Genomic DNA, 19316 nt, shown 5'->3' on the forward strand with positions numbered 1-19316 from the left:
GAATACAGAAAAATATACACAAATGAGTATGTAGAAATAGGAAATATTGATAACACTCTGTGCACAGGTGTGATGACGTCAGCATTTCCAGTTTCCTCTTTTCGGCTTCTGGAATAAATCAGGGAACATCAAAACAGAACATGACAACCCTGAACTTCTTCCATCATGATGATGGATGATGAAAATGGTGAAAGTCTGTCATCTGCAAACAGGATGGACTTGAGGCCAGACTTTTTTAATCAGCATGCGCTGATGAGCAGACTTTACACCAATTAATTAAGTCTGACACACCAAACTCCTCTGAGTTGTTACAACAAAGAAGTCAAATACAGGAGATTGTGAGTACTTGACTGTAGGTCACTAGAGATCTGGACATCTGCAAAAATGTGTAATAGTTGTATTCTGAAAATGCTTTAAAATCTCAAGCTATAAAGATAAACTTCCTACAGGAAACACTTCAAAGTGATCTGGTCTCTGAATAGGTCAGTTTTCTTAGTAAGTTTATTGTATGTAACTGCCTAAAGAACGAGCCTTCAAATTTTCCAGGACACTAATAAACACTCATTTGAGCAAACCTACAGCTTTTTTTTTAGTAGCTATGGTTTACTAAGGACAGTGTTCTAGGAGGCATAATAAAAACACCAGGTTTGCCTCAGGATTAAACACTTCCTACAGAAGAAAATACATGGAGTCTCTGAAAATCAGCTAATTATGACCAGCTGCTATTCAATGCAAGTCACTTCAAATAATGTTTCTGAACACCTGTTAGGTGCCTGGTGCAGAGTGCAACACAGGGGATGCAAACAATAAATAACATCATAAGCCATACTTTCCTACTTCTTTGAGTATCTTATACTTTTTTGTTGAAAACTGGATCTTTTAAATAACATAAGGTGGCAACTCTGAAAATCAGATTCCCTCTCCTTGCAGGATACGGTGTTGCTGCTGCTATTAGTTTGTTTGTTTAGTGTCTTTCCTGCACTAATTCTGCAAAGTCTGTATTTTTTTGTCATGTGCAGGCAATGAAGTCTTTGCTGAATTAGCTTAGTGGTCAATTAATGACTAGACAGAGACGTCCTTAAATGCTTTGAACTCACAGGTCTCCCAGCCTTTGCCAAGGGCCTCTGTGTGTGTTTGGGCATGCCTTCAATGTTTTACCAGTGTACAACCCTGTTTCAGCCTTTACTTTCTGCTTGTGCAGAGCCTCAAGGTCAGTCAGAGGTGAGAATGACGGCCTCCTCAGGTCTTCCCTGAGCACACATGGTCTCCTAGAGCACCAGGAATATATCAGAGCTTTTCAAAGCCCTCTGTGGCTACCTCATTCCCAAGATATTCTTTTTAAGTTTTTTGGCCCACTTCTTATTTGCCCCAACTGGTATCACTGCTACAGGGGAACTGAAATCTTAAACAACTGCTGCTGACTGTTTTCAAGAGATGCCCTAGAACACGGCTTTCACCACTAGGCCATCTGTGAACCAGGCCAAGTAAAAACAAGCCCTGTGAATAAGGCTCTACCAGGGGCTTCCACACAAGTCAGACAGTGACACTTCTCTGGGGCCAGGGCTTTTGGGGGAGCTCCAGATCTGTTCCCCCCCTCCAGTGTTGACTAGGCTGTTTGTTTTAAAGCTACCACAGAGCTAGGGAGAGGAAGTGGGAAACTGAAGACAAGTGCAAACGACAAAATTCACCATTCTTACTACGATTCAGTCATTTTCCCTGAATAAACTCTCCTAGGATTATTGCAAGCCTTTGGTTAATTTCTAGAGTTCTGAAAAAGTTGATTTTCATCATTTTTGCCAGTGTTCTCATCGCTTTTATGGAGAAGGAAATTTCTTGAGTCCTTATTCTGCCATTCTGGAAGTGCTTAACATAAATTTAAGTTTATATACATATTTTGTTATAGAAAAACATGATAGGATGATCATAAAAGAATTTCAAGCAGGACAATACTCTTAGGATCAAATTCTGGGTATAAATGAATAGAAATAAAGAAAAATGTAAAAATTTCTATTTTTTTTAAATGGCTGATAATGGTTAATAAGTTACCATATCTGGATTCTGTTTAAATACATTTAAATGACACTGTTTACAATAAACTGTAAACTGTATTCCTCTGCATTTATTTATACCTTTAAAAAACTGGGTGTGACAATGTTAAATGTGCAAGGACTCTGTTTTTGTAAATTCTTTTAGGGGATGCACAAGCAAAAATGTTTGATAACCACTTTCCAATCAGCCTCCTGAAAATTACACTATGAATACATCATACATACATTCAGGAACCTCAGAAGCTCCCAGACTGAGGTCCCAAGTCCTTTAGATATGTTCAAGGAGCTCCACAATTAGGCCTTTCCCCCTGACTGCCCACCAGCCGACATGCAGAGCCTCTGCATCAGGTTCGTGCTCCCTCCCCATGGCTGCAGCACGGAGTGTGGATTACAGGGAAGGAGGGACACAGGTGATCAGAAGGCTAACTGCAGCCCCCTGGTGCCCACACAATGCCTCAAGTTCTCCGAGTGTTTAAAATCACTTCTTGATTAACTGGTGGGTATGTGTTTGAGTGAAAACTCAAAAGGTCTTTAAAAGAAATTTTCTCAAATATTTTGAAACCCTTTCTCTACTACAAAATTTCAAACGACACTAAGTCCTATACAAAAAGGGAAGCTAATACTTACAAAAATATTTTGTCAACTTGTTTTAATTAGTCCAGGAGCTATAGTGAGCTCACTCAGCATGTCTGACTGACCTTCTGATTGAGTCTATCCTCGCTCATGTTATTTCAGCATGTGAGCCTGCTCCAAAGTGGGCAGCACGTCGAGCACATGGTGATTACATTCAGTCAAACATGTTTTTACTCTCAGAGTTTAAACACAAGGCTTTCTCTCAAACCACTCTATCCAAATAAACGCGGGTGCTTCACATCCCCCTCCTCAAAAACACGAGCTCTTCAACTACATTTAACAACCTGGGCTTTTAATACTCTCAATATATTCAGTTTCTTCTCCTAGTCCACTCTTTTCTTACTTTCAATTAAAACCCACAAGCCTACCCAGCCTTGAGGTCAAACTAAACAAAGCTACAGGCTTCTATTTTATCTATTTTTGATTTCCATTCTGGTTCCAAAACTCTGATATTGGTAAGAAATTTATATCAATAATGACTGTAACGTAGAAAATTCTTATTTTCTTTGTCTAACAGAGCCCATGTCAAGACCCAAAAGGACATGGACCCAAAATATGCCTGGTTTAGGCTGAATGTCAGGATGAAGATGGTGGTTTCACAGTTTTTCTGAGTGTTTCCTAAAAATACCAAAGTTCCAGACAACAGAAATAAGGCAATTCCTTGGTTCAGAGTCTACAAATGCTCCCTGAGCCCACAAAGGGTCCTGCAGCGACCTGCCCCGGGTCAGCCAGCTGGTAAGCGGCTTCCCTCTTCCATTCCCACCCATATGCACACAAATAAAGAGCACAGGGCCAGTCTACACAGAGAGGCAGTGACCAACAGCTTTATGTAACAAGATCACAGTAAGTAGGTCTACAATTTGGAATAGTATCTTACTCAAAATTATAGAACCACTTAATACGATCTGGTTACACAAAAGCCTATTTCAAAACATTCAAGACCCACAATAATCCTCAGAATTACTTAAAAACTAGGCACAAGGAAAACCAAGTTAAAGAAGCAAGTGCTCAAGCCTGATTACAATATAAAGGTTTCCTGACCCCAATCTTTGCACTCCTCAAAAACACAGACAGACAGACAAGAAGGTAAATCTACTCTAGTTAACAGAATCGCTAAACTCAAAAAAAAAGAAAAAAAAAATTAGCAAAGGCTTACTTGTCATTCAATGAGAATAAAGCAATCTTCCTTGGAAAGAATGTGAAGAAACACCATTCTATCAGTATGGAGACTACCGACTCAGGCAGCAAAAAGAGCCCTGACAGTGAGAAACAGCTCAGCCTGCCTCGCCTGCACCCTGTGTGGGTCGACACACTGGGTCAACATAACCAACTCCCAAGACCATTTTAAGATTACTGTATTTAAACGAATAAAACCTCAGCACGATGTAGCTAAATTCATCTCCCCACCCTCTCCATAACCCAGACTGCACTAAATCCTTATACTTCCTTTGTTTTCCATGTGACTCTTCTGCTATGCTGAACTCCCTGAAAAAAACACTTTCTGCTGCCTTGCCTTCCCTTTGACAGAAACCTGGGAAATGCTTTATGAGCAACCCTTCCACCCTGGCAGTCACTCTGCTGGGATCTGGGGAGAAAAGACAAAGCTTTTGCCCGGGGGCCACACTGCTCAGCCTATTTCTGAAACACTGCATCAGCAACCAACAAGCAGGTTACAAAATCTGTTGCAACAAGGAAAGACTTGTCAAAGGAGAGGGTGTAAGTCTTACACATACCTCAGTGAAAATGAAAACTAGACTCAAGAACCAGTCACATCATGGCCCAGCAGTTCACCCCACACACACACTCAACACAGCTTACTATTATTATGACTTGTTTTCAAGAGAGTATTTCATAAAATTTCCTGCTGCAAAGGAAACTCAAAGTTTACACCCCAGTGATAGTAAGCCAGTGATGTCATTATAACTAGACAATGATTCCTTTTCCAATTACTAACTTCTATGGAACATAGATATGGCCATTCTCAAAGACTCAAAACTGTTCATTTCTAAACTAGATGGAAAAAATAATATACCATTTAAAAACATTACCAAAGATATCTAGAAATTTCTTTTTGCCATAAGAGAATTTGTCGTAATAACCATAATTAAAATATATACATATATACATATGTATATATGACTATACTCCAAATGAATTCTAAATTGTATTTCCAAATCTGTCAAGAGAAAAACATTTCAAATTAATTCATTAAAAATTCTTAGAAGTCATCTTTAGATCACATATTTCATGGAACATTAAAAACTAAGTTATGAGGTAAAACTGATTTATTCCAAAGTCAAATTTCAAATTCGAATCTCTCAAAAATGAAGCTTACAAACCGTTTTTAATTAACCGAATCTCAAGAAAAACAATGATGCAATATAAACACATTAAAACATTTATAGATATACACTAATACATCTACATACTATCATATGCCTATAGAAGTTATTTTGATAAAATTCATAATACAGTTTGAAATATTCATAATTCTCTAAGCTATTTTAAAATGTGAAATCTAAAAGGGAGGTAAGGAAACAAAAGAAAGTCATACGCAAGCATTTCAAGTGCTTCTACCACACTCACACTCCCTGCACGGGACCCCGGAGCCAGGTAAAGGGCGGGAAGGCCTAAAGCGCGCATCAAGATGCACACACTGTGAGTCGTGACGACAAGCACAGGCACCCATAAATCCTGCAGTACAGCAGGCCATGCGCAAGGCTCTGCTCACCTCTGGGCTAAAATCACAGTGGGATCTGCTGTGACAATGAAACCTGGGGACAGGGTGATTCACAGATCACAACAAAACCATCTCCAATCTCTCTCCTCACCCTGGTGAAAGCACCCTCCCCAAGGCTTCAGCTCCACAGAGCCTCCCCACAGTGGGGTCAGAAAGGCCTTCTGCAGACACTCCAGAGGAGCTCCCTCCAGGAGCCGGGCTCGCCCTGAGACCAGCAAGCAAGCACTGCAGATTCTCTGGCAAAATCCCCACAGCAAGAGACCCCAGATCTGAACTTGCAGAGAAACTAAAGGCTCCCCACTCCTCCAGGGAAGTGGAACAATTCTGGAAGAGTACCGTTCACGGCCAGCTTTGTGAGGGAAAGCCAAGGTCTGCCCTGGGTTCTCCAAACAAAGTGGAACACGCACTCATCAGGAGTTGGGAAGCAGCCACATGACCACACAAAAAAACTAGGAACCAAAACCTGAACCAGAAAACACCAAAAATCCCAAATCATGACACAACTGTTGGCTTTTTCAAACAGTTGTACAGTGTGTTTGCAGAGTTAGTCACAAACAATATCATGTTATCCTCAGTTTCTGCAGGTAAGAACATCCGGGCTTAGAAAACTTCACTGACCTTGGAAAGTGGTAGATGTCAGGCTACGACCTGCGTCTCTCACATCTCAAGGCCCTTTAGCTGAAGCAACGAGTCTGGAAACCTCTTCGCCATCACAGACACTTGAGAAGGCACAAGGGCTGACTGGATCAGCATGATGCACGGGGTGCAAATAAACTCTTGTTTCAAGTGAGTGCTGTGTCTTCGTTTTATTAATATACAAATGTAATTTCAATCCAAGTGCCAGAATGAGAAAAATGAGAACTTTCTTATGACTCGGCATTTAAGTTTGTTATTACAAGGAAGTTATGCACGATTTAGCCTTAAGAGACCTCACGTTGCAGCTTGGTTCTCGAGAGGAGGCAATAAATAACGGGCCTTTATCTACAAGTTTCCAAGTCCTATGCAGCTGGACTAAAAACTGCAGGGGATTTTAGAAATGTGCAAGAAGCGGCAGGTGCTGGACATGCAGCTCAGCTGTCAACTGGAAAGCAGTGGTCAGGGAAGCCCAGGGTCAGGGAGCACAGCAGGAGTTGCAACCAAGCCTGTAAAACAGAGCCTCGCAAATTTAGAACAAAAACGAAACAGAAGCTCACAAGATGCCAGCATCGCTGTGCACTGGCATCCACAGAAACTCAGTCACCAGCCTTCTGTCCAAGCTGCTCCTCCTACAGGCAGTTCCACAGAAGACTTTCCCCACTCTCGCCTCTCTTCCTCCTGAGGTTCTGTCTCTACGCGGATGTTCTGTGACCACACAAAACTAACATTTCTAACCAACAGAACATCCTACACAGAGCGAAAAGACAAACAATAAACCAGGGAAAACGTAGATCAAAACGTATCCTGAATAGGGGCTGGCCCAGTGGTGTAGCAGTTAAGTTCATGTGCTCCACTTTGGCAGCCCTGGCCCGGGGTTTGTGGGTTCAGATCCTGGAAACGGACCTATACACTGCTCATCAGGCCATGCTGAGGCTGCATCCCACACACAAAATAGAGGAAGATTGGCACAGATGTTAGCTCAGCAACAATCTTCCTCAAAAAAAAAAAAAGTATCCTGAATATACAAAGACTTTGTGTAAATCAATAAGAACACAAATATCCTATTAGTAAAATGGACAAAAAGCACAAATAGGAAAAAAAATATAAAATGACCAATACACACATGAATACACATGAAAAGACATTCACTCACTGACAATCCAACAAATGCAAACAAAAATAACAATGAGCTGTGATTTCTCGTCTATCTGACTGGCAGAACTGAAAGTGGCTCTCAAGCACACTGAGGAGTGAGAGGACTGAGCATGCTGCGGGCAGGGTGGCGCTGCAAGCGGGAGCCGGGAACCCCCCTGGAGAGCAGTCTGGACACACATCAGAGCCTCAGAACCAAGTGCCTGTGGCCGCAACTCCACTTCTAGGACTTCAGCTAAAGATGATCACAGCTCAGTCACGAACTGTGGTCCCCCGAGAATAGGCAGCGCCACTTCAGATGTGTAGTCTCCACAGCTCCAAGACCAGGATGTCCTGTCATGAGGAGGAGTCAGATCAACTGAGTTTACAACGCGTGAGCGAAGTGCTCCTTGGTCAAATGTTTTCCTGTCTGACAAACTTAATTCCAGTTCAAGTACCACAATGATAAGCATGAGGCCGTTGAGAAGTAATTTAAATGGCTCTATTGCTTCCTTGATGTTTTTATACTGAATTTAAGTCCTCTACTTAAAAACTTGTTCATTACGTACGTGTGTGTGTTGGTCAAGATGGACCCAACAGCAAGCAGGACTTAACTGTGGCATCTCCCTAACCCAAGAGTGCCTTTTCTGCAAAAAGGGAAGGAGGCCATCTCTGGAGCTCACTGTCCTCGTCCTCAAATGCAGACTGTGGACTGCTGGGTGTCACACCTGGCTCCTGGTGAGCACTCAATATAGGGCAGCTGCGCTATCACTGGCTCCCGTCTCTGGGAAGGGATGCTTCTCCTTTCTGTGGATTCTATGAGTTCTGCAGTCCCAACACACCTACCAGGAGCCTTACCTAATTTACTTTTGCTGCAAGGCATCACTTGCACTTCTAAAACTAAATGCCTGATGCAGTTGAGCTGCATCATCCCAAGGCTAACCTTTGTGCAACACGTAAGTATGCCCAGCAGGAGCAAGTCTGAGGAGGGGGAAACCGTCTGGAAGAATTCTTGGAGCTGCCCCATGGGTCAGACGTGCAGGTTTCTCCCTCCACCGCTGAAGGGCGCTTTCTGTTTCTCAACGCCAGGCTCCCTCCATGGCTTCTGGCAGCACAGTGTCTGTCCATTAACAAGGGTCACAAACCACCCCAGGCCCAGACTCTCAGATTACAGACTCACCTGCTGCCAATCAAAAACAGCCACAACTTGACTCTGTACACTCTCCAGTTTCCACTTCTGCCCAGACAGTGAGCTTTGCCAGGTGTAACAAATAGTGTGTCACTTTAATAATGTTTTGTTTGAATAGAATTCTACTAAATGTTATACTGAGATAATCCTTACATTCAGGAGTGCTCATTTAGAAACCCAAAATAGAGTTTGTGATTCAGTTTCAACACTAGTGTCCAAAGACTCTCCTGAGATGCTTTTATAACTTGAAGAGACGTGATCTGAAGTATCATCAAACTTATGCTTACCTCCAGGGAAAAATATACATTTTAAATTTGGCAAATATCTCCCTTACTTATACGATCAATTTGATCCCCTGCTAACTTTTGCCTAAATTCATCCACTTTATCAGTTTTATAAAGATATATGCCTTAAGGCCATCTATTTCTAATAAATTACCAATAAAATGAAAAACAGAAAGCTTGAATTATGACACTGTCTTTTGCCAACTGACTATCTGTAACTGCTATTATGGGGTGATGTGATTTGATCTGCAACATATTTTGAAGGGGTCCAGGATATGCCACTGTGGCCTTAAAATTATTTTGAGCTGAAGGCATCTGAGTTCATGAAATCTTTTATCTGCCTAAAAGCAGAGCCTCTCAAAAGAACTCAATTGTCACAAATCCCCTCCCCAGGAGGAACCAGGGAAGACCGACTCTCACCAGCAAAGATAAGTCTCCACACCACACCTAAACAGGTATTGTCACTAAACTATCGTTTCTCCCATCTATTCTCTAAGGGCTCATTTATCTTCCAAAAAAGTTGTTTTCCTTTAAGTACCTTTCTCCCTTCCCCGTCTAGTAAAATGGTATCTATGCCACAAATTCTAACCTCCCCTTTGAGTCATATTTTTTCTGTGATTAAATCTGTCTTTTCTCTTGCTTATCTTTTATCAGTTTAATTTGCAGGCCCCTAATACTGAAGTTAAGAGTGTAGAGGAAAAGCTTCCCTCCCTGACAATTTAAATCTATGAAATACACTGTATTATAAGTGCATATGAGAACCACACTGACATTCTTATTAACTCCAGTCTAAGGAATTATCTGATCAACATTTCACACTTCCTCTTCAAGTCTTCCACTTTTCTCACTTTCCTTTAAACTTCTAAATATCCTTCTTGCTTCTCTTACACTGTTTTCAAGCATAATCCTCATAATTTAGCAGAAATAATTTGTTTTCCTTTTATACTTTTGATAAATCAGAATAATTTTTAAGTATTAGAAATGCTACTCACTTTTTGCCAGCTTATAAAAACCTCTCAAGTACAATCAAGATAAAACACCATGTTGATTAAATAAAGCAAGTTGCTATTTCACCAACCACTGAGAACTGGCAGCTTTCTGAAATAGACAAAATTAAAACACACACAGTCACTTTGTACAAAACAATGACACACCCCTCACCAGAGTTTACTGTTTTAAAAACTGATTTGAGGATGATAAAAATAAAATGACAAACCAAGATAATTAGTTCAACCTGGCAGAGAGATACATTCTTTGCACCAAAGTATGAAAGCAAACCACAGGGACGGCCCCTCCCTCAGAGAAAACCCTTCTGCTCGGATGGCCCCTCCCTTGGCGTTTGGTTCTCTGTTAACCTCAATTAGCTCACCTCCCATGGCTCGGAAGCACAGGGATGCTGTGCCCACAATTAAGACAGACTCTCCACACAGCAGGCTTGGGCGCCGCGACACTAACATCCTGATGCACAGGAAAGCAGCATGTGCAGTGTGCCCAATGCCCTATCGAAAAATCACAACTGAGGGTCCATGGCAGGCTGGATGTTGACTAGCTGTATCTACAGAAAAACTGCCAAAAGATACTGATTCTGTGAAAATATACGATAATTTCACAAGCTTGTCAATAACCTGTGATTATCCCCTTTTGCAGGTTTGGCTGAGCAGGTCCCAGCTTACAAACCTCAGGGATGGTTCTGCATTGGCTACAAAACATCTAGATTTGACTGTCTGGCTCCACTCCCTTTCCAGCCTTGAGTCCTTGCACTGTATCTCAAACCAGCCACAAACTCCTGGCAGCCACCAGAACTCAAGGCTGTTTCCCACCTCCCACTGCTTGAAACAGCCTTCCTCTGCTTTCAGAGCTAACTGCTTCTCTTCCTGCAGGACTCAGCTCAAAAGTCCCCTCCTCCAGGAAACAAATCACTTTTCCCACCAGGCATCCACAGCACATGATCATTGCTCCTGGTGTTTCCATGTCTGTCTGACAGCTTCACCACGAGCCTGTGAGGGTGTAGATTCCGATGCCTCTACGTAGAGTCCAACACTACTTCCAGCCATAGAAGGCAGTAAGCACATAATAAACGCTGAGTAGATGGACGAGTGCATAGATGTACAAAATAACAAATAAGCAAACAAATGAACGAATGAGCTAGTACAACCCTTCTAGCTGCTGCCTGGGCAAGGGAGGGTCTTTGTTCAATTTTCAGTAATATGAAGCCCTGGCTGCTCCCCAGAGAACACCCTGAGCTCCTCACCTCCTTTCAGCTACTCTTCATCCCCCCATGCTTATTTGACTTCCCCAGATCTTCAAATCCAATCCCCAAATTTAATCCAACCTTTTACCACCTCACATCTCCTGCTCTTTCTTTCATAGCTGCCCTTGTGTACAACAGGTAATAACCTACTTGCACTTGTTTCTAGAAAGGCTCCCAACTAGACCATAAGCCCCTTGGGCACAATTCTTTTGTCTGTGTAATTCCAGAACCTAACAGAGTGCCTAACAAACAGCAGGCACTCAACACATAGGAGATGAAGAAATGAATGAAGGAAGGAAGATGTAACAGTTGTCACACTTTACTTTTTACTTTCTCTTTTTCTCTTTTTTTGCTAAATCATCTGATTTAAACTATAGTCAGAGAGAGACAATGAGGAAAGAATAGAAGATCATTATAGCAAATCAGTGCTTGAATAAAAAGCTGTATGACAATTAACACCAATGGACAGAACATCCAGACAGAAAATCAACAAGGAAATAATAGAATTAAATGAAAAATTAGACCAGATGGACTTAATAGATATATATAGAACACTTCATCCAAAAACAGCAGGTTACACGTTCTTTTCAAGTGCACATGGAACATTCTCAAGGATTGACCATATTTTGGGAACCAAAGCAAACATCAATAAATACAAGAGAGTTGAAATAATATCAAGCATCTTTTCTGATCATAACGCTATTAAACTAGAAATCAACTACAAGAAAAAAGCAGAGAAAGGTGCAAAAATGTGGAGACTAAACAACACGCTTCTCAACAAACAATGGATCATTGAAGAAATTAAAGAAGAAATCAAATATTATCTGGAGACAAATGAAAATGAGAACACGACATACCAAATCATTTGGGATGCAGCAAAAGCAGTCCTAAGAGGGAAATTCATCGCAATACAGGCTCACCTCACTAAACAAGAAAAAGCTCATGTAAGCAACCTCAAACGACACCTAACAGAACTAGAAAAAGAAGAACAAACAAAACCCAGAGTCAGTAGAAGGAGGGAAATAATAAAAATAAGAGCAGAAATAAACGATATTGAAACAAAAAAGACAATAGAAAGGATCAATGAAACAAAGAGTTGGTTCTTCGAAAGAATTAACAAAATTGACAAACCCCTAGCCAGACTCACCAAGAAAAGAAGAGAGAAAGCGCAAATTAATAAAATCAGGAATGACAGAGGAGAAATAACAACAGATACCAATGAAATACAAGAGATCATAAGAGAATACTATGAAAAACTATATGCCAACAAATTGAACAACTTGGAAGAAATGGACAAATTCCTAGACTCATACAATCTCCCCAAACTGAATCAGGAAGAAATGGAGAATCTGAATAGACCAATCACAAGTAAGGAAATAGAAACGGTAATCAAAAACCTCCCCAAAAACAAGAGTCCAGGACCAGACGGCTTCTCTGGAGAATTCTACCAAACATTCAAAGAAGACTTAATACCTATTCTCCTCAAACTGTTCCAGAAAATTGAGAAAGATGGAGAACTCCCTAACACATTCTATGAAGCCAACATCACTCTGATCCCCAAACCTGACAAGGACAACACAAAGAAGGAGAACCACAGGCCGATATCACTGATGAACATAGATGCAAAAATCCTCAACAAAATTTTGGCAAACCGATTACAGCAATACATCAAAAAGATTATACACCATGATCAAGTGGGATTTATACCAGGGACACAGGGATGGTTCAACATCCGCAAGTCAATCAACGTGATACACTACATCAACAAAATGAAAAACAAAAACCACATGATCATCTCAATAGACGCAGAGAAAGCATTCGACAAGATCCAACACCCATTTATGATAAAAACCCTCAGTAAAATGGGTATAGAAGGAAAGTACCTCAACATAATAAAGGCCATATATGATAGACCCACAGCCAACATCATACTCAATGGACAAAAGCTGAAATCCATCCCTCTGAGGACAGGAACAAGACAAGGGTGCCCACTTTCACCACTCCTATTCAACATAGTACTGGAGGTGCTGGCCAGAGCAATTCGGCAGGAAAAAAAAATAAAAGGAATCCAAATAGGTAACGAAGAAGTAAAACTCGCGTTGTTTGCAGACGACATGATCTTATACATAGAAAACCCCAAAGAATCCACAGAAAAACTATTAGAAATAATCAACAACTACAGCAAAGTAGCAGGGTATAAAATTAACGTGCATAAATCAGTAGCATTTCTATACACTAACAATAAACTAACAGAAAAAGAACTCAAGAACTCTATCCCATTCACCATCGCAACGAAAAGAATAAAATACCTTGGGATAAACTTAACCAAGGAAGTGAAGGATCTATACAATGAAAACTACAAGACTTTCTTGAAAGAAATAGGCGATGACATAAAGAGATGGAAAAACATTCCTTGCACATGGATTGGAAGAATAAACATAGTTAAAATGTCCATACTGCCTAAAGCAATATACAGATTCAATGCTATCCCAATCAGAATCCCAAGAACATTCTTCACAGAAATTGAACAAACAATCCTAAAATTCATATGGGGGAACAAAAGACCACAAATTGCTAAAGCAATCCTGAGCAAGAAAAACAAAGCCGGCGGAATCACAATCCCCGATTTCAAAACATACTACAAAGCTACAGTGATCAAAACAGCATGGTACTGGTACAAAAACAGGTCCACAGATCAATGGAACAGAATTGAAAGCCCAGAGATAAAACCACACATCTATGGACAGCTAATCTTCGACAAAGGAGCAGAGGGCCTACAATGGAGAAAAGAAAGTCTCTTCAACAAATGGTGCTGGGAAAACTGGACAGCCACATGCAAAAGATTGAAAATTGACCATTCTTTTTCACCACACACCAAAATAAACTCAAAATGGATCAAAGACCTAAAGATTAGGCCTGAGACAATAAGTCTTTTGGAAGAGAATATAGGCAGTACACTCTTTGACATCAGTTTCAAAAGAATCTTTTCGGACACTGTAACTCCTAAGTTGAGGGAAACAATAGAAAGAATAAACAAATGGGACTTCATCAGACTAAAGAGCTTCTTCAAGGCAAGGGAAAACAGAATTGAAACAAAAAAACAGCTCACTAATTGGGAAAAAATATTTACAAGCCACTTATCCGACAAAGGGTTAATCTCCATAATATACAAAGAACTCACACTGCTTAACAACAAAAAAACAAACAACCCGATCAAAAAATGGGCAGAGGACATGAACAGACATTTCTCAAAAGAAGAAATGAGTATGGCCAATAGACACATGAAAAGATGTTCATCATCGCTAATCATCAGGGAAATGCAAATCAAAACTACACTAAGATATCACCTTACCCCCGTTAGATTGGCAAAAACATCCAAAACCAAGAACGACAAATGTGGGAGAGGTTGTGGAGAAAGAGGAACCCTCATACACTGTTGGTGGGAATGCAAACTGGTACAGCCACTATGGAAAACAGTATGGAGATTTCTCAAAAAGTTAAAAATAGAAATACCCTATGACCCAGCCATCCCATTACTGGGTATCTATCCTAAGAACCTGATATCAGATATCTCAAGAGTCCGTTGCACCCCTATGTTCATCGCAGCATTATTTACAATAGCCAAGACGTGGAACCAGCCTACATGCCCAGAAACTGATGATTGGATAAAGAACATGTGGTATATATACACAATGGAATACTACTCAGCCATAAAAAAAGACGAAATTGGCCCATTCACAACAATGTGGATGGACCTCGAGGGCATTATGTTAAGCGAAATAAGTCAGTCAGAGAAAGACGAACTCTATATGACTCCACTCATAGGTGGAAATTAGTATATTGAGAAGGAGATCCGATCGGGGGTTACCAGGGAAAAGGGGGGGGTGGGGGGAGGGTACGGAGGGGGAAGAGGTGTACCCACAACATGACTAACAAAAATGTACAACTGAAATTTCACAAGCTTGTAATCCATCATAACATTAATAAAAAAAAATAATAATAATAATAAAAAAAGATGCTTGATATGATTTAAATCTTCTTAAATTTATTGAGGCTTGTTTTGTTTCCTAATATATGGTCTACCTTTGAGAATATTCCATGTGTACTTGAGAAGAATGTATATCCTGCTACTTTTGGATGGACTGTTCTCTCTATATTTATTAAGTCCATCAGGCCTAGTGTTTCATTAAAGCCCAATGTTTCCTTGTTGATATTCTGTCTGGATGATCTATCCATTGATGTAAGTGAGGTGTTAAAGTCCCCTACTGTTATTGTGTTGCTGTTAATTTCTCCCTTTAGGTCTGGTAATGGTTCCTTTATATAGTTTGGTGCTCCTATGTTAGGTTCATAAATATTAATAAGTGTTATGTCTTCTTGGTGGAATGTCCCTTTTATCATTATATCAGTTTATCATTATCTCATTATATCATCTTTGTCTCTTGTTGTCTTATTTTGACTTGAAATCTACTTTGTCTGATATAAGTATGGCTCCACATGCTTTCTTTTGTTTGCTGTTTGCTTGGACTATCATCTTCCCTCCCTTCACTCTGAGCCTATGTTTTTCTTTAGGGCTGAGATATGTTTCCTGGAGGCAGCATATTGTTGGGTCTTGTTGTTTGATGCATCCAGTCACTCTGTCTTTTGATTGATGAATTCAATCCATTTACATTTGGAGTGATTATGGACATATGAGGCCTAATACTGCCATTTTATCTTTTGTTTTCAGGTTGTTCTACACGTCCACTGTTTCTTTTTCCTTGTATTTCTGTCTGCCATTTCAATTTGGTGGTTTTCTGTGAGGGTTTTCTCAATTTCTTCTTCATTTATGATTTGTGACTCTGCTCCAGTTTTTTGTTTTGTGGTTACCATGAGGTTCGTATAAAAGATCTTGTAGATGAGATAGCCCTTTCTCTGCACATACCATCTTATCTCCATTAGCCTACGGAGGTTCCGTCCTTTTCCTCTTCCCCTTCTAAGTTTTTGTTGTGACAAATTATCCTTTTTAGTGTTGTGAGTTTGTTACCAAATTGAAGTGGTTATAGTTATTTTTGATGCTTTCTTTCCCTTTATCCTTTATGTTATAATTAAGTGTTTACAAACCTAGTCTGATCTAGAGTTGCAGTTTTCTGACTCTGTCTGTCTCTTTGCTCAAAGTTTTGTAAACTTTTGCCTTTTTGTTTCAGGTAGGAGGGCCTCTTTCAACATTTCTTGTAAGGCAGGTCTAGTGCAATGAACTCCCTCAGTTTTTGTTTGTCTGGGAAAGCCTTTATTTCTCTGTCATAGCTGAAGGATAGTTTCACTGGATAGAGTATTCTTGACTGATAGTTCTTGTCTTTCAATATTTTGAATATATCATTCTACTCTCTTCTAGCCTGTGGAGGTTCTGCTGAGAAATCCATTGATAACTTGATGGGAGTTCCTTTGTAAGTTATTTTCTTCTCTCTGGCTGCCCTTAATAATCGTTTTTTGTCATTGACTTTTGATAGTTTTAATATATATGCCTTGGAGGTCTCTTTGCATTGAGATAATTAGGAGTTCTATTAGTTTCATGTGCTTGTAAGTCCAGTTCTTTCCCCAGGTTTGAGAAGTTCTCAGCTATTATTTCTTTAAATAAGCTCTCTGCTCCTTTCTCCCTCTGGGATACCTATAATCCTTATGTTACTTCTCCTAATTGAGTCAGATACTTCTTGTAGAATTTCTTCACTTTTAAAACATCTTAGTTCTCTCTCCTCCTCCACCCGAATCATTTCTAGACTTCTGTCTTCAAGTTGGCTAATTCTCTCTTCCATATAGTCTGCTCTATTTCCAATGCTTTCTACTTTACTTTTTATCTCATTAATTGTGTTCTTCATCTCCAAAACTTCTGTTTGTTTTTTTAGGGTTTTGATGTCTTTGGTGAAGTACTCTTTCTGTTCAAGCTCATTAAACTGTCTTTTTGAGTCTTCTTGTAACTCATTGAGTTTCTTCATAACAGCTATTTTGAATTCTCTGTCTGTTAAATTGTAATCTTTTATGACTTCAAGTTTGATTTCTGGAGAGTTGTCATTTTCTTTCTGTTCTGCCGTGTTACTGTAGTTTCACAGTGCTTACTGAGTTGCTCGTCTACTGGTGCATTTGTGGTAATAAATGCCTTTCTTATTTGGATAAGGCTTTGGTTACTTTGGTTCTGAGCTGCTTCTGATTGTATTTGAGAGCCTGCACTTTCCACCCTCCACTGCCTCTGCCAGAAGGATCATCAGTGCCCTCCTTGTTTGGCTTCTGCCTCTGAGGTTGCTGGTGCCTTGCTGCTTACAGTGTCACTGCAGTCTCAGGTGACACCACCAGGCTCACCAGGCTGTGAGCACTCCTGCTTCTTCCAGGATTGTCTGAGTCTTGTGTTCTCCCACTGGCTCTCTGTAGGCTTTCTATGGGCTCAGGTGCTGCAGCCCCATGCACCACCTATGCTGCTGCTCCCTGGTTATCTGGGGTGCTGGTTGCACTGCTGCCAGGGGCACTTGGTTCATGGGTCTTGCTGTCACTGCTGTGGGCCTGGGGTCTTGTATCCAGCCCCCATTGCTGGTAGAGCCAGTAGTTGGGGTGCTGTCACCAGGGGCTGGTTCACAGGTTCTGCTCTGGCTCCCGAAGCCTCAGATCACATGTGCCACCTGCCTCTGCTGGCTGAGGGGCAAGGGCTAAGCTGCGATTGCTGTTGCTGCACCTGGAGTCTCTGGTCACTGGTACACACTGGTGTTCTTTTTGAAACCCCAGGTCAGGCACCACTGCCCCTGCCAGTGGTGTCCATGTTTTGGACACAGTCCTTGCTGCTGTAAAGACCAGTGGCACTTCTGAGGGAGGTGGAGGGGGTTGGATTGCCAGCACCTCTCTGTGTCCTGAAGCCTCAGGAGATGTGTGCCCCCCTCCACCAGTGGGAGCAGGGGCAGGGGCTGAGCCCTGAGTGTCATTGCTGCTCCTGCAGCCTCTGGGGGCTGGTGTGTGCTAGTGTACTTTTTAAAACATTGGGTCAGGGCACCTCTGCTGCCTTACCATGTTTAACAAGTGTCATGAATAGATTTTTCTCTAGCAAAGCATCCTGGGTACCTGGAAGATAAGAAACCATCAGTGATGTTTCAGCCTCAGTCAAGCTTCTAGCTTAATGGTTCTCAACAGGGCAATTCTGCCCCCAAAGGACATTTTTGATTGTCACTTCTAGCATCTAGTAGGCAGAGGCCAAAGGTGCTGCTAAACATCCTACAATGTACAGGACAGCCCCTACAACAAAGCATTATCCAGCCCCAAATGTAGCACCAAGGTTAAGAAATCCTATCCTGGCTGAATGCAGCTGTATGAGTCAGCATGGCTTCACCACATGGAGCAGACTGCCTGGACGGGCCCAGTCAATATAAATAATTGTGAGGAATAATACAAGCTGCTGTTTTAAGCAACTATTGAGGTAGTTTCAATGGTGTGGTATTATTAAACCATTCAGGAGGGGGAAAGAGAAGAGGGAGCCCTGATTCATAGCATTTGCATTTGCTCATGGTATTAAATACTCCTACAATGGCCAATTTTAGGCTACTAATGTGAGCCACTGAACTCAAGACTTGAACAAAGTCTGTCCAGCCAGCTCCGTGAGCCAGTAGGACTTGGTTACTCTGTAACAGGCAAGTGAGGCAACATCTCATACACAGGGTCTCTTTATGTTTGAGTTCCAGGCACGGGCACGTCTAATGTCTGGTTGACCATGCAGTCAGGGCTCTCTACTTGTGTATGTGGTCACATTTCTATCGAGAGATTCTGCAGGCTTTCTGGTTTGCACCATTAAAATGGTCAAACTGGGTTTAGTCAAGAGGCTTCCACAGAGGATCACGGCACGGACTCCACTCTGAAGTAACCCCACAGCATCCTCAAATCTGCAGCACTGAAGCAAGTGGGCTGGTTTGGGATAAAACATCACCCTAGCTAAACTGTGGGTTTTCTTTGATTTCATTTCAGAAACTCAGCGATAACTTTAGGGGCTGGGCAGACGTAAGAGCAGGGTGGGGAGAGGACCACCCGTGCCAGCGTTGGGCCCGTGCTGGACATGTTTTGTTCAGGAAAAGTTTTTTTCTTTAATATGGAGGGAATTTCTTCTAACAACTATGCCCAAAACATTCTTTGTTATTTCCCGCAGCAGCCATTTCTCAGGTTTCAGGGTGGACACTGGACTTAGGTTCTATTAAGAGTTATTACAGGGGCCTGGCCCAGTGGCACAGCAGTTAAGTGCAAACGTTCTGCTTTGGTGGCCCAGGATTCACTTGTTTGGATCCCGGGTGCAGACGTGGCACCACTTGGCAAGCCATGCTGTGGTAGGCGTCCCACATATAAAGTAGAGGAAGATGGACACGGATGTTAGCTCAGGGCCAGTCCTCCTCAGCAAAAAGAGAAG

This window comes from Equus quagga, chromosome 8 (genome assembly GCF_021613505.1).
Source record: "Equus quagga isolate Etosha38 chromosome 8, UCLA_HA_Equagga_1.0, whole genome shotgun sequence".
NCBI classification, from domain to species: domain Eukaryota; kingdom Metazoa; phylum Chordata; class Mammalia; order Perissodactyla; family Equidae; genus Equus; species Equus quagga.